This window comes from Phodopus roborovskii, unplaced genomic scaffold, assembly GCF_943737965.1.
Source record: "Phodopus roborovskii unplaced genomic scaffold, PHOROB, whole genome shotgun sequence".
In the NCBI taxonomy this organism is placed as follows: Eukaryota; Metazoa; Chordata; class Mammalia; order Rodentia; family Cricetidae; genus Phodopus; species Phodopus roborovskii.
This window is the reverse complement of record NW_026126434.1, coordinates 25,676,376-25,693,142: the sequence shown is the minus strand read 5'-3', so window position 1 is coordinate 25,693,142 and position 16,767 is coordinate 25,676,376. Positions and strand designations below refer to the sequence as shown.

General features: G+C 40.4%; 1 protein-coding gene and 1 pseudogene across 2 annotated transcripts in view; one reads left to right on the top strand and one right to left on the bottom strand.

Annotated features, from left to right (window-relative positions):
* Positions 1–16,767, bottom strand: part of Btbd9 (BTB domain containing 9) — a 342,942-nt gene that overhangs the window by 148,900 nt on the left and 177,275 nt on the right. The window lies entirely within an intron of this gene.
* LOC127224191 (glyceraldehyde-3-phosphate dehydrogenase-like) lies at positions 15,504–16,512 on the top strand (annotated as a pseudogene).

Here is a 16,767-nt window from a genome sequence, read left to right as displayed (position 1 = left end):
TGAACAGACTTCATCAAGGAAGACAAGGTCTGTGGGAAAGGGCAAGCTGGAAAACAAACCCATGTGGCTGACTGGTAAGGGGAAGACTGGGCAGACTCTGCAGCTCCGGGTTTCAGATGGACACAGTTTATCACAGAACTGATTTGCTGCAACTTTCCCAAAGCAATCAACCCGGAGTCAACACAAGTAAGCAAGCCAGACAGCCAGACAGCCAGGGTCACTGGGACTGGAAAAGTAGCTGTATCTGCAGCCCTAGATGTCTCATTCTATACAATGAGAAAGCACACTCTAGACTAGATAGCAAAGCACACACTCCAAATTATTTATTGCTATTTAGTGAGCATTTGGAAGCCATGTAAGAAAACTTCCCTATATGAACCATCCCTATCAACCAATGTGGGCATTATACAGAGTGTACAAGGTTTAAGGAAAAAGATTGCAAAAAGGAAACTATAGACCACTTGACTAAGGACCCCTAACATGAAGCTGCTTTATACACATAATATTGAAGGTTATTCCAAGGATGGAGAAAAAGGTTTTGGTGGTGTTTATTTTTAAAATATTTGATAGTGTATTAGAAAACAGGGAATTAAAGAAAGAAAGGGAAGAAAACATATCTTAAATGCCAGAATGTTTTAACAATCTGAGGAACAGAAATACTGTATCTAGAGGTTACAAATAAAAACACACATCACAAATGATGGTGTGTGTGTGTGTGTGTGTTTAAACAAAATGAAAGCTGTACCAAAACTATTCAAAACCCAGAAGCGAGCTGTGTTAACTCTATGATAAAAAGAAAATCATTACATAATCATTAGCCACTGAAAAACATCCTCACATTCTGCAATGCACATCAAATTTTATTGCAATTGTGTATAAAGAAAATTGGAGACAAGTTGATGTATTCTGGCATCATCCATTTTGCCTAGTCCATGCACTCTATGTACTTGAAGACTCTGGTGCTTATTATCCTATATTTGTCCTTCTTGGAGTAGTTATAATCATAAAAGCTATCTAGTACCTTGAATGGACTGGATAATTAGAGTTACAATGACAGCCATCTAAATATACTGCGTGTCATCATCTCCTTTAAGTGCATTACCTTACTCACTGACATGCACATACACCCTTCCCACTGGATGCTGACTGCTCTGAGGCCGGGCTGAGTTCTTAGAGCAAAGTTATGCTTATTACAACCACTTTCTCAAGGTGATGCATGGAGTCTCCAGCATGTCATAAGCTCACTGCCCTAAACCCACCTATTCTGCTCAAAGAGTACAAACGCTTTGCTTGAATTTGTTGCCAATCAATTTTGAGATGTGGCAAGATGAAGGGTAAACACCATAATGCTGACTTGCTGCTCTCGAAAAGTCAGCAGTAACCACACACAAGTGTTGAGAGAATTTTCTCTGAAGAAAGCACACTGGACCACTGCTCCCATCAAAATGACAGGATGAAACCCTCCTCTCACTTAGGAAGAAGGGACAGACGAACTCACCATGGAACCTTTTAAATCAAGACCTTTTGTAATTGTATTCACTTGAAGCATTAGTTGTCCAAATCATACATATTTAATCACAATTATCCCTAATCGGCATAATTGAAATGGATACATTTCTAGAAAATATCAACTACCAAACTGATTCAAAAAGAAAGATACTATAATTCAACAAATCAGAATAATACTATAAACACTAAATATATTTCTAAAGATTTTTATTGTATGTGTTTGTGCCTAGGTCTAAGTGTATGCAGGTCTACATGTATGCAGGTGCCCAAAGAAGCCAGAAGAAGTTGTCAGGTGCCCTGGAATGGACAGATGGCTGTGAGGTGTTGCCTGAGAGCGAGGAACCGAGACCATGGTCATCGACAAAAACAGCATACGTTCTTTAACTGGAGAGCCATCTCTCCACCACCCCCCCCAAACATTAGCTGTATAACTAACAACTAATAATATCCTAACATATCAGCAAATTTCATAGGCAAAGTAAACCAAATATTCAAGCAACAAGTAATTTTAACATTTCACTGGGAAAGGAAAAAGACATTCTATAAAGCCAATATAACTTGAAAATCAGGCAAGGATGTACACAAAAATTCAAGTTGGACTCACTTATGAACAAAACTTCAAAACTGGAAATGAAAGTTTCACAAAATAAATTCAATAATGTATGAATATATAACTGCTTGTGACCAAATTAGGTTAATCCCACAGACCAGATATCTCCTACATTAATGTAATTTACTACACAAACTTTGAGAGGAAAATAACACACATGCGATTTTTTTTTCTTAGAAAAGGGTTAAATCCTCCTACTTTTCAAAAATCAAGAAACAGTTATCAAACTAGACATTTATGGCAATTTCTTTGATCTGTGGAGTTGCACTTACCAAACCTCACAGCAAATGTACTCACTTAAAAATGTAAAGAGGACAACACAGGATGCCTACCATCATCCCTTATGTCCCATGGCCTTTGTATACATTCTGAAATAACTGAGCAGAATACACTGAACTAAAAGACACCACTGTGGTGACATCTGTCTGTCTGGAGGTTCAAAGAATGGAGCTTGCCACTAGCTAACCATAGAGGACTGAAGGTCTATATAGACAGACAGGAAGTGATGTAGCTAGGCAGAAACAGGATACAAGCAGGGACAAACATGAAATTGCTCTCTTCTTACTTATCTTTCAGCATTTCCCTCTATATTTGACTCCACAGCCTTTTATTATCTAGACCAATTAAGAACTCCATTTATACACCGAATGTTACCCAGGGATAAGCTTAACAAAATATGACGTAAAAATCTATACTAAAGAAGATAAAGGAAAGGCTCATCATGCTAATTTGTAGGATGATACAGGGTGGTAAGGATGGCTGCCACCTCCTTCTTTCCCCCACAAAAAACCTGGTATGTTGACCATTTAAACTGAGTGGTAACAGATACCTACTGTATCTCATGGAACCCACTGAACGCTTGAGTCTTCCTGAAATTCACATGTTGAAATCCTAATCCCCAAAAGACAACATTAGAAACTGGGACACTGGAAGGTGACTGGGTCATGAAGGAGCTCTCAGGAATGGGACGGTGCCTTTCAAAGACCCCAATAAGGTATCCCACCTTTCCTCCAGAGCCACCCTAAGAAGAACCAGACAGCAGGCCCCCATATGCCAAATCTGCGGTTGCCTGCATCTTGGGTTTGTTTCTCAGCTCTAGTCTGCTCTTGTTTATAAACCCTGTTTATGTCACACTTTATATAGCCTGCAGATTAACATGCTCACTATTTTAACTATACACAAGCAGGATAGATCCTCTTTAGAGGTAACTGCTTTGAAAAAAATATAAAGGGATATTATTTTCTTCAAGACAGGGTTTCTCTGTGTAACAGCCCTAGCTGTCTTGGAACTAGCTCTGTAGACAAAGCTGGCCTCAAACTCACAGAGATCCTCCTGCCTCTGTGTCCTACGTGCTGGGATTAAAGGTGTGCACCACCAATGCCCGGCTAAATGATACTCTTTAAAAGCTGTTTTTAACTTTGTAATTAGTAAATGGTTCGGTGAGTAAAAAGTTCCCTTCTAAGCCTGACAACCTAAGCTGGAACCCTGAAAGCCACATGATGGAAGGAGAGAAGTGACTTCTGCAAGCTGTTCTCACCTCCACATGTGCCTCTGTACACATGTACACACAAAGTAAATAATACAAACATGTACACACAGAGTGAAAATCGTAAAAAGTACATACATATACACACAAACATTATAACTGTAAAAAATAATTTTGCCCTACTATGGTTTAAACATGTTTATTCCAAAATTCAGGGCTTAAAACCAAATAGCCAGCAGGTGATATTAAGAGCCAGGTCCTTTAGGCAGCAACCAGGCTTCCTCCCGGTTTGCATGGAATCATGGCCCTGATAAAACAGGCTTTATAACGTTTTCAAGCTGCCTTGCTCTTGAGCCTTCTACCCTGTGAGAACACAGCATCCTGCCTCTCTGGTGTAGACAGGGACATGGTGCCATCCTGGATGAAGAGCCCACTCTCACTAGACAACTAAGTATTCTAGCACCTTGCTGTTGGACCTCCCAGTCTCCAAAACTGGGATGAATAAATTCCTATTATTTGGTAATTCCCAAGTGTGCATTTTCCTGATAGAGCAGCACAAAATGAATGAAGACAGCATCTTACAAGTCCATCAAATGTTTATCGAAAGAAAACGAAAAAGAGGGAAGAAAGGAGACAGGCTGGCAGGTGCGTGCGTGCTTCTGGGTTTTGAATAGTTTTGATACAGCTTTCATCATGTTTAAACACACATACACACACACACACACACACACAGAGAGAGAGAGAGAGAGAGAGAGAGAGAGAGAGAGAGAGAGAGATTCAATGATGAAGACTGAAGAGAAAATCCAAAAGGCATAGAACCTGGTGTCTCGCTGCACACCTGGGCTGACAGCTAAGAAGAGAACTAAGGAGGCAGGAACGTTGGGGGGTTTTTGTTCAAGGATGAAAGAGTGGCTGTGCTTGAACAGAGCCTCTGCACTGGCTTATCAGCCCGGCAAGCATGGACACTCTGATTCAATGGTGACACCTTGTTGCTGCTCCTCCAGAGGTGGGGTGTGCACATAAACAGCACCCTTCCTTCCTGCAACAGACCTGCAGTACGGGAATCCTAATCTTCCTTTGGCAATGGTGGTACATGAGGCACGGTGGTTCTGACTCAGTTGCAAAGTAAGTGTGCAATTAGAGCATATTCTGTCCTTAAATCTCACCTTAAAAGTTTTCCTTATTCTTTTAAGCTTGCAATTGATTCTTTCTAATATAATGCCTGTGATACTGTGAATTAGACTATATAAAAATAAAACACACTACATTATATAAAGTTTTACTGCATCTCTGCTGTAACATCAAATGTGCTTGATTCTGTAGGCCTAATTTGTGTATCTTTATACTCACTGAGTAGTTTTCACCTTATGAAGAATTCAATAAAATGGTATTAAAAGAGACAAAGATTGCTGTCAGATATAAATCCCTTTTTATCTTTCCTCTGAGCCCAAGCCTCCACAAATGGTTCTTTTTTAATATGCAAGATGTACCCTGCCAACAAAAGCCCGCTTAGCTCATACAGAAGCTAGATGAGTTAGCATTTAAAACTAGAATAATCCATCTCTGTAAGACACATAGTAGAAGGTCTTCACAAGCAGTCACAAACTGAGAAGAAAAGTCAGAGTATTCAGGTTATAGAAGACCAGGAAAATCTTATTAGATTAATACAGGTAACTCTGGAATGACCTAAAAAGACAATATTTGACAATACTTGAATGAGGTGGGCAACTCAACAGAAAACATTCTCAGAATAAAAGAACTTTGAGGCTACAGAGGAATATATATATATATATATATATATATATATATATATACACACACACACACAGATATACTGAGAAAGAAGTCCTGTTCTACATCAAAGCGAAACATGCAATGTTTAGCACAATGAAGTTCTCTTTTCTTTCTGAGGCAGGCCTAACTATGTAGATCAGGTTAGCCTTGAATCCTCCTGCCTAGAGGTCCCAAGTGCTGGATTACAAGCTTGTGCTGCCAGGCCCCCTGGAAATTCATGTTCAGAATCACTATAGAAATAAAATCAAGTTTGACTTTGATCTCAGCTATCTGCCATTTGGCTTTAGCCTCAGTCTTTGGAGGAGTATTGAAGACTTAACGTCTATTTCATGTCTACTTCAGGGTCAACTTCAGTACCCCTGAAAACATGATCAGAAATGACATGGCCACAGGGCTTAGTCATATTAACTAACAATAAAAACCACAGTCATCTCAACAGTGCACACACTTGTATTTAGTGTTTATATCTGATTATTCAAGCAGAGGTGAGTAATCTAGGTGAAGCTGGGTATAATCTCATGTACTTTTTTACATTTTGACTACATCTCTTGTGTGTGTATCTGTGCATGCATGCACATGAGTGCATGTTCAAGGCAGCTGAAAACTCTTAAGAGTCACTTCTCTCCCTCTACCATGTGGGTCTTAAGGATGCATCTCACACTGTCAGACCCATTCTCATGTTCTTTGCATTGGAAATCTTAACAGTAAATCAACATTGAATATCACTGTAAGGGCAAACTGTTGTAGTAAAGATACCCACAGAAAACTTTCAGTTCCTCATATGAAATTAATCATTAAAAACTGCAATAGTTAATTGAATGGAAAGACAGGATACTAGTACAAGTTAAATAATAAATTTGCTGTGTTTACTGAGAACTTCACACTGTTTTTGAATTGGTATGTGCTTACAAATATAAAAAAATAAGCACATCATTAGAGATTGGACAATATAATATTAATCTTTGTGGTATTATTTTATAAACTATTATTCGTGCCTGTAAAGAAAAAACAGTATTTTTAATTATTTTACTTCATTTATCCTACAAGTTATAATACCTAACTCTACTTGAAGAATACTGATTTCCTATGAGGATAAATTAAGACAGAATATTATATTAAGTCACTTCAAAAAATCTTAAGTTAGGTGTCTGAACACTTACTTAAAATGCTTGAAAAAGAAAAACAAATGAAAATAAACAAAAAACCTTGGAAGTAATATTTAACAACATTCCTAACAAATTGCCTTCCATTTAATGGAGGAAACATTATAAAGGCATACAGTGCTTCTAATCAGATACTAGCTGCAAGTCAAAGTTGCTGTTTCAAGTATGCAAAAGGATGCTCTAAAGCCATGGTTCTCAGCCTTCCTCAGTGACCCATTAACATAGTTCCTCATGTTATGGTTACTCCCCCTCCCCCATTCTAAAATAATTTTGTTGCTACTTTGTAACTGCAATTTTACTACTGTTATGAATCTTAATGTAAATACTTGTGTTTTCTGATGGTCATTTGACCCTTAGAGAAGTTGAGACCCACAGGTTGAGAACCACCGCTCTAAAGGCTGAAGGTTAAATTTTAAAATTCTGACTGATATAATAAAATTATAACAACACACTTGGACTTCAGATACATTTTCTGAGTTACCTGTATCGCCTGTGTAGGTGACTATTTTTAGTCTCAGTTCTCACATGGCCAATATATGCTCAGTGAGCCGCCCATACCCATGAGTTCCATATCCATGAATTCAATCAATCTCTGAATTAAATTGAAAGAAAACAGCTGCATTCATTCTGAAAATGTATACATTCTTTAAAAAAAAAAAAAGTTATGCTAACCATGAAGTATGACAACTGTGTACATGGCATCAGTATTTGAGTAAGTATAAAAGTTATCTACAGGTGACTGGAAGGACACAAGGAGCGTGTGTGGGTTCCATGCAAACAGTGTCATTAGACACCAGAGAACATGAAATTGGGGTGTGGGTTTGGGTATATATGGAACTCCTGGAACCAGTCCCTCAAAGATGCCAAGACAATGTGTGGGGGATACTTTGGAGTGACCTTCTGTGGTGAAAGATACAATGAATAGGGAAACATTCAAGAATTCATCCCTGGACATTTCCCTTCCTTGGAACTTTAAACAACCACATCTTGACTCTTTTTCAATTACTATCATGTTTCTTTAATGAAAATGTTTACAATTTGTTTGTAATAGGGGAAGACTGTTAAATCTAGAAATAAGACAGGCATATGACAACCTTGTGTATCTAACAGTTATCATTCAGCAGCTGGAACCTGGTCAGTATGACAGAGGTTACAAGTAATAGCTACAAGATACAATTATATGGATCTGAAAGAAACTGTGTCACTCATTCTGTTCCTTCTGCACTCAAAAGAGGTATCAGCCAACAGATAAACTATTCCCCCAAATCCTTGAGAACAGGACTTGCCCAGATGCCAAACACATGCCCACAGAATCAGAACAGAGAAGAGCAAATTCACAGTGTGTCAGACATTTGTGGGGAAGGAGGCCTGCAAACCAAGACAGAAAAATAATGGCCCATCTCATTAGCATTCTGCGGTCTCAAAACTGGGTGGCGGTACTCATTTGAAATGCATGTGTTCACCTCTCACTGATAGGACGCGCCACTTCCCCCTTCACACATGCCTTTCTAATCACAGTGCATGGAGCTGTCGTCTACAGTGAAATGCAATCTCCAAGTGAAAAATAAAAAATGATGGGAAAGTATTTTCCTCACTCAAGTGAAATCTGGTTTTATGATGCTGTTGCTCAAGAGACATCTGTTAGTGTATCTGGATTTAAATGTTCAGATGTACACTTTGTGCCAAGAGAACACTTGAGTAAAATCATCCATGACAGAAAGTCTGCTTTGGTGAACTTGCTCTGAAGTGCCTGGTTAAACAGGCTACAGCCTGACCTTGCAGGTGGTGACAGGGCCTGTCTCCTGTTTGCCTTCTATCATGGTGGTGGTGCCTCTCCAACATTAATTAGAGGCTCTTCTGCTTTGTTTTTGAAAAAAAAAAAAAAAAAAAAACATGAAAAGGAAGGTGGAACAATTTGGGAGTAGACTACTTAAGACTTGCTTTATGATTTTCATTTTATGCTTTGTACCTTGCCCTGGATACTGTGTTATTTGTGTATGTTCGGCACACGGGGTAATAGCTTTTCCTATCTCTCCATGAATTGTCAGAGTGTGTTTTAGATTCAACGTAGTCCCTTTCAGAAAGTGTTCTGAAAGAAGCATGTCCATCAACCCTTCAGTTCTGAGTTTGGGACTATATAAAGCACCTAGACTCCATCTAAGCTTTTATCTTAAAATGACTGGCTCCTTATAAACACCAACAGCCCAAAGCCACAGGTCATTTAAACTAACTTCAAGTTAAAACTTCATGACTTCTAAAATATTAAAATCTCATCATGAGAGCTACATTTAAAAGGTTAAAAATTGTGTCTGGTCATGTATCTTTTCTCAATAAAGAAATCTGAGTTGTGTTACACTAGCAAAGGAGCTCTTCAAACAAAGGGGAAATATCAGTAGAATAAAAACAATTTCCTTTTAGGGCTATGTAATGTACCAAACTCTCCACTTGATCTTTAAGCTGTCTTTCACTAGCAGGACATCTCTGATAATTTATAGTATAGAAATTAATTAATAGAAGTAGGATTTAATAAAGAACCTTTTAAACTTACTTTCATCACACTTTAAAGACATATATTATCTCCACAGCCAAATTTCTTTCTACTTATCTTTGCTGGGAAAGTTTCATTTCCTCTAACTCAATACATAAAATCCGCACCTTTGTCTGCCAGAGAAATACGCTCAGGGTGTGGGTCTGTTTCATGGCTTGATACGCCACAATAAATTGTTAATGACACATTGCTATCCCAAAAAGCAAGCAAATGTAATATCATATTCTTCGTGCATTTATTTCAAAAAGAGCCAAAACTTTTCAGAATATATTCCCTTTGCTCTACAACATTAATATCACACACACACACACACACACACACACACACACACACACCGCTACCTGAATTACACAGACAGTGGCTCTGCATGTCACAGGCATGCTCTACGTGACACAAATATCTTATGAAAAATGTGCTATAATTATGCACCACCTTTAAGAAGAGCTAATCACTCAGATGCACAAATGTCAAGCTGGTTACCATCAGTTGACATGATAAAGACAGGATACAAGCTCATGAAGACTCACAAGAAAAATATACTCCCTAAAAAAACTTGGATCTGCTGATTTGGCACAGGGCTTTAAAATCTTGGGCACCATGAATATTAAAGTATACCATGATGGCATATTTTCAGGTTACATTTCTGCTCTGGGTTCTGGTGCCTCAAGCATCGTGTTGGTGATTTATGATTTATATTGTCAGTCAAAGCTCTTAATAAAAATATAGCTTTCTGTCATGCAGCTGGGAATGGGATTTTTCCCTTTCTCTGGAGAGTGCTGCATACATACTGAATAGATTCTAGTAGTAATTATGAAATATGAGGTTAGAGAGCCATCGGTGATTGTCATCATATGCCACTCAAACTTCTCTGTGATGGTACAATGGATTAATTGGAAACAGCCCTCTGCTGGTGCCAGCACTAAACATGGCTGAGCTGTTATAGGTTGGCTCACAGAGGCTTTTCTTCTTGAGGTACAGACAGCTCCACAAGTCTGCACAGGACAACTGCACCAGACTCTGGAGGAGGCAAACCCAGCTTTCCTATGCAGGCTTGACTCCCATATGCTCTTCTCTATAATCCCAGGGGACTCATGCAGTTCACCCACTTGAAGAACACAAGGTTTGTAGTATATTCATGGGTATACAAACCTTACCGCACTTTTAACCTATACCTCTAATCAAGCACCTTCCCATTCTACAGGTGTTAATCCAACCCCCTAATCTACTTTCCCTTCTATAAATTTACCTATCCTGCAGTTTCTCATGGATAGTCAAATACTGTATCATCATTTATGCCTGGTTTCTTTCTCTTTAAACAATGATTTCAATGCATGTTAAAGCAGCACTAGCAATTCATTCCTTTTAATGACTACACAACACAATATTTCACTGCCTGGATTGTGTTTACCTACTCATCATTTCTCATAAGCACAAGACATGGAACTGATGAGTCAAAGGGTAAATATGGTTTTAAATTTTTGAGGAGCAGTTTGGTGGCTTCCAAAGCAATTATACACTTTTTAATTCATATCAGCAGGAGTTTATGAAGGTTTCAATTTCTCAGTAACCTTGCCATAACTTGTTAGTACCTTTTAGAAATGGAAACATGCAATATTTTATAAAAAATAGCATATATGCATAGAAACATATGAATGAAGCACACTGAAAAGCATCATTAAAGCAGGTAAAAATTAAAACACTATCTTTCTCAAAAATAAAATAATAACAGCAACAACAAAGCAGCCTGGGGCTAGAGAGATGGCTCAGCAGTTAAGGGCACTAACTGCTCTTGCACAAAACCTGAGTTCAATTCTCAGCACCCTAACAATTCTCAGCAGCTAACAATCACCTATAATTCCAGCTCCAGGGGATCCAACACACTCTTTTGACCTCTGCAGGAAACTGCATGTATGTGTGCGCAAAGGCATATGCATGCACAAACAGATACACAAATAAACTTGTAAAATTAAAATATGGCCACTAGAAAATCTTGAATTACACATGATTTGTAGTAAGTTTTTCTGATAGAAAAGGAAACTGGTATGGAATGTAACTCTACATATTCAAAGTAAGGAAAAATGAAAGGCTAAAGCTGACAGACTTTTAAAATTATCCTTTGAAAATTTCAACCAAGAGAACAATGCATTTGGGTCATATCCACCCCTTACACCTCTTTTCAACTCTTGCTGAATTCTCAATTCTCAAATTAATGTCCTTTTCTTCTTCTGAGTACAGGGCTCACTACTGGAGGATAGCAAACATGCAAGTCGCCATACCGAAGAAAACCGATTCTCCCTCCCCAAGTAGCTGCTGAGTGCCTGCAGCTCCTAAGGCAGGAGCGGAGTCCCCATCATGTCCAGAAGGAACTGTTCTGGAACAATCCTCCCAACCCCCAAGCTCTTAAAATCTTTCTGACCCTTCTTCAATACTCCCTGAGCCCTAGGAGAAAGGGGTGTGTTGTTGATGTTCCAGGGCTCAGGGATGTGTTGTTAATGTCCCATTTGAGGAAGGACACTCCATAGCTGATTGTACTCTGCATTGTGGCTTCTGTAACTACCTCTGTCTGGTGAAAAAAAAATTTTTTTTCTCTGATTATGGGTGCTAGCTGCACTCATCCATGGTATAAGAATTCAGGGGTGCTGGAGAGATGACTCAAAGGTTAAGAGCACTGACTGCTTCCCCAGAGGTTTTGAGTTCAATTCCCAGCAACCACATAGTTATCAGCTCACAACTATCTATAATGAGATTTGTTGCCCTCTTCTGGCCTGTACTGCAGGTGAATATGCAGGCAGAATACTGTATTTTATATATATATATATATATCTGTTAAAAAATGAATAGGTATTTAGAAAGTAGTTGATATCAGTAACATTTTAAAATGATGGTAGTAGGTGGCTCCCTGGGGTCTATGTCCTCTCCAACTGAAAGTTAGAGGCAAGATGACAGTACCAGTCATGAGTTTCCTCTTACTGAATGAGCCTTAAAGCCAGTCAGACAGCAGTTAGTCACACCATAACTTTTGTGCCACTACTGAGCATATCTTGCTAGGCTGGATGCTACCACTTCGTAGGATCGACAGCTAGGTAGGATTGCCAATAACTCTACACTCCAGGAAACCTGTGCAACACTTTCTAATACTATGAAAGCTATCCATCAAGGAGAAGATTTCCAGCTTGATTTCTTAGTATATGCTGTCTTCAATAACAGGGTCTTATCTTCAAGTTCTGGCAGGAAATAAAGAGCAATGTCAACAGCTCGTGCTGTTTTGTGGGTCTCTTGAACACTTCTGGTCAGAATTTTGATTATACCCACCCTATTCAGCATGAAGTCGTTATTTCATTGTAGTTTTTATTTGTCCTTCTCTGATGAGGTTGATCATCATTTTCTGTGCAAAGCTGTTAAGACCACTAGTATAAACTACCTGTGAAGGAAGCCCCAGGGAGTATTCTGAAGAATCTACCACAGCTTCCATTTAAAGATACCTAAATTTTCTTGGAGAAGATAAAAGCAACAGCCATGAGTGACATAAAAATCAAGAAATAAAGTGCAGGAAACTGGTGCAGGAAGGAACAAAACTCAAGCAGATATAGATGTCTAGGCATATGTCCATCAGTTCTGAGCCACACACACAGGATCATGTCAACTGCTGTCACTGCTTAAATGGACTCATGGTTCTGCTCTCAACATGAGGAAAGCAGCAGAAATTCCTAGTCTCTTCCATGGCAAGCCACCAGCAGTCCATCATGAAAGGTAACTTTATAGACAAAGTCTGTGGAAGACATCCTACATGGAACAAGCCACTGGGCATAGGAGCCACTACCAGTATACCTTAAACAACGCATAAAGAACTGTACAGACTTTAAATACTGCAAAAATAAGTCATTTAAAGAACTGTAACCCCTTTGCCAAGATTGGTATCTATTTCACATTTTGGTTATGGAAGTGATATCAGTATCTTTACACAACAAAATGACAAGGTCTACAAAATCCAAGAATTTGTTTGTTTGTTTATTAAAAAACATGCCGGGCAGTGGTAGTGCATACCTTTAATCCCAGCACTTGGGAGGCAGGATCTCTGTGAGTTCAAAGCCAGCCTGGTCTACAGAGTTGAGTTCCAGAACAGCTAGGGCTACACAGAGAAACCCTGTCTCAAAACAAAACAAAACAAAACAAAACAAAACAAAAATGGATCTGTTTCTTTGTTTTATGTTATGTCATCTTCTGGAGAAAGGGCTCTTGAATTTACTCTATTGTCTCTGCTTTATATGTTTGCTCCGATTCCTTTACCTAACCCTAGAATACCAACCTCTAAGTCACTGATGCGGGCATTGACTGACTATTTATTTACTCAAATGTCAACACATAACTCAGTGGAAGGAACAACCATCGACGGGAGTGGGGAATGAGGGGACTGAGATTAGGGAAAGAATGTCTGCCTTGATGATTGACTCACGGATTTTGCTCTCCATCAAGTCTTCAGTAAAGAATTGTTAACAGCTTTGCGATCCCAGCATCTATCTGCAGATGGGCTGACCCGGGGGCTATGCTATGCTAAATCAGAGCTGTTCACACAATCGAGCACATCTGGGTCCCACTACCTATCACTAGATGCACAGAACAGGCTCGGTGGATAGTCACAGCCTTAAACAGGGGAGAGGGCAATATAACAGTATGTCCCTTGAATGGAGTCACAGGACAGGGTTTCCTATCTCCCCAAGTCTAAGAACAAATCTTCCGATTATTTTACCAAGAAGGAAAATGTTTTAATGATTAGTTCTTTTTTTAACTAATCCTTTTTATACCTCTAACACCAAGAAAGGTTGTTTCTGAAGAAAAAAAAGTCCCTTGCTTCTACCCCCCCTCCCCCAGCCTTTCTCTCACTAATCCTTACCCTGCTGAATTTAATTGCCTTGGCAACACCAAAACAATGTCTGATCCTAATAGGTCAGCATTGATCGCTCTAAACCAATTGGTTCCTTCATTAGCAAGAAAATGAAGTAAAGAGAAAAGGCAGGTGGCTCCCACACAGGCAGCTGGGCTTCTCCACCTCTTCCAGGGCCTCTCTCATTAAACAGGAGTCGATCGATTGGCAACTCGCTCAAAATCCACAAAAACTACTCATCACTTTTGACACAAATCTGTTTAACAGGCCACTCAACTCAAGATTCGGATACCCCAGACAGTCTATTTGTGGGGTGCATCACATTCTTCCCAGACAGATCACTCTGAAGATCATATGGAAAGAAATGAGGGCATGTCATCTACACCACCACTTCCTGGCAGGTCTTCAAGTAAAACCCAACAAATACTAAAAGCAGCTCTTAGAGCAAAACTTCCCAGAAGCAGGCTATTTGCCCCCGATTCTAGACCCTGGCAAAGCAAAAACATCGTTAAGGTGAGGAGTTAGCCTTGATGATGCGGCCTGAGGAAGCAAGCAGCGATCTAAAAGATCAGTACCCCATTCAGTCATCATCAGAGAAGCTTCTTCCTGTGGATGGGAACTAACACAGAGAGCTGGACACCGGATAGTGTACAGGAATCCTCAATGGGACTTCCTCATCAAAGCCTTCCCCATAAAGGTTAGGATAGAGACAGAACATAAGCCAGACATGACGGATGACTCCAAGCAAACAGTGTCTTCTAGGTATAACCAGGACTGGTATGCATTTGAACTACAGAGACTGTGGCAGCAGGCGCAGGGCCTGCACAGGGTGAAGCCAGATGGGGTTCCAGAAGTGGGCATGGGCTCCCACCCCCAACCAAGAAGCTGTCTGCAACTGATACCTGCTGGCAAAGGGAAATTAGTTTTCTCCGATGGCATCTTACTGAGTATGTTAACCACACACGAGGGCAGGCCTCATGCCCAGAAAGAGCTGTCTAACATAAAACAGTTTCAATGGCATTTTTCTAGACTTTTTGGCTCCTATTGCTTTATTTGGGCATTTTTTTGGCTTATTCGTCAGTTGCTTGTATAGTTTGGTTTCTGTTTTTGAGATCTTGTGGGGTTTAAGTATTTGTATACTTGGTTTTTGACACAGAGAGAGAGAAAGAGGGAGAGAGGGGGACAGAGAGAGAGAGAGAGAAGAGAAGAGAGAGAGAGAGAGAGAGAGAGAGAGAGAGAGAATGAGAACATAAAGTTGAGTAGTTGAGGGAACAGGGAGGTAGGGAGAATCTGAGGACTTGTGCGAGAGGAAACATGATCAAACATAATATATAGCCTTTTATTTTTTTAGTTAAAAAAATTAAAAATACACCATCATCAAAGAGAAGGAGAGGGAGTTAGGATAGATGAGTACATAAGGGTTAGAAAAACCAGACACAGCTCTCTGCTCCTCCCTGTTCTAGAGACAGCCACATCTTTTTGTGCAGTGCCAGCCTTGTTTCTGAGACACAATGGTGAAGGTTGGAGTGAACAGATTTGACTGTAGTGGATGCCTGGTTACCAGGGCTGTCATCAATTCTGGCAAAGTGGATATTGTTGCCATCAATGACCCCTTCATTGACCTCAACTACATGGTTTATATGTTCCAGTATGACTCTACCCATGGCAAGTTCAAGGGCACTGTCTAGCCTGAGAATGGGAAGCTTGTTATCAACAGGAAGGCTATCACCATCTTCCAGGAGTGAGATCCCGCCAACATCAAATGGGGTGATGCTGGCGCCGAGTATGTTGTGGAGTCTACTGGCATCTTCACCACCATGGAGAAGGATGGGGCCCACTCGAAGGGTAGGGCCAAGAGTGTCATCATCTCCATCCCTTCTGCTGATGCCCCCATGTTTGTTAAGGGTATGAACCATGAGAAGTATGACCACTCCCTCAAGATTGTCAGCAATGCTTCCTACACCACCAACTGTTTAGCCCCCTAGCCAAGGTCATCCATGACAACCTTGGCATTGTGGAAGGACTCATGACCACAGTCCATGCCATCACTGCCACCCAGAAGACTATGGATGGCCCCTCTGGGAAGCTGTGGTGTGATGGGCATGGGGCTGCTCAGAACATCATCCCTAAATGCACTGGTGCTGCCAAGGCTGTGTGTGAAGTCATCCCAGAGCTGAACAGGAAGCTCACTGGCATGGCCTTCCATGTTCCTACCCCCAATGTGTCCATCATAGATCTCACATGTCACCTGGAGAAAGCTGCCAAGTATGATGACGTCAAGAAGGTGGTGAAGCAGGCATCCAAGGGCCCACTGAAGGGCATCCTGGGCTACACCGAGGACCAGGTTGTCTCCTGAAACTTCAACAGTGACTCCCACTCTTCCACCTTTGAAGTTGGGGCTGGCATCACTCTCAATGACAACTTCGTAAAGCTCATTTCCTGGTATGACAATGAATTAGGCTACAGCAACAGGGTGGTGGGCCTCATGGCCTACATGGTCTCCAAGGAGTAAGAGCCCATCCGGGACCATCCACCCCCAGCAAGGACATGAGCAAGCGAGAGGCCCTGGCTGCTGAGCAGTTCCCATCCAACAACCCCTGACACTAATCTCCCTCACAGTTTCCATCCCAGACCCCCAGAACTAAGGGGCTTAGGGAGCCCTGCTCTCTTGAGTGCCATCAATAAAGTTCTCTGCACCTGTCCAAAAAAAAAAAGAAAAAGAAAAAGAAAAACCAGACCCAACGCAGACCCTAGTGCTTTGCCTGACTGAAGAGG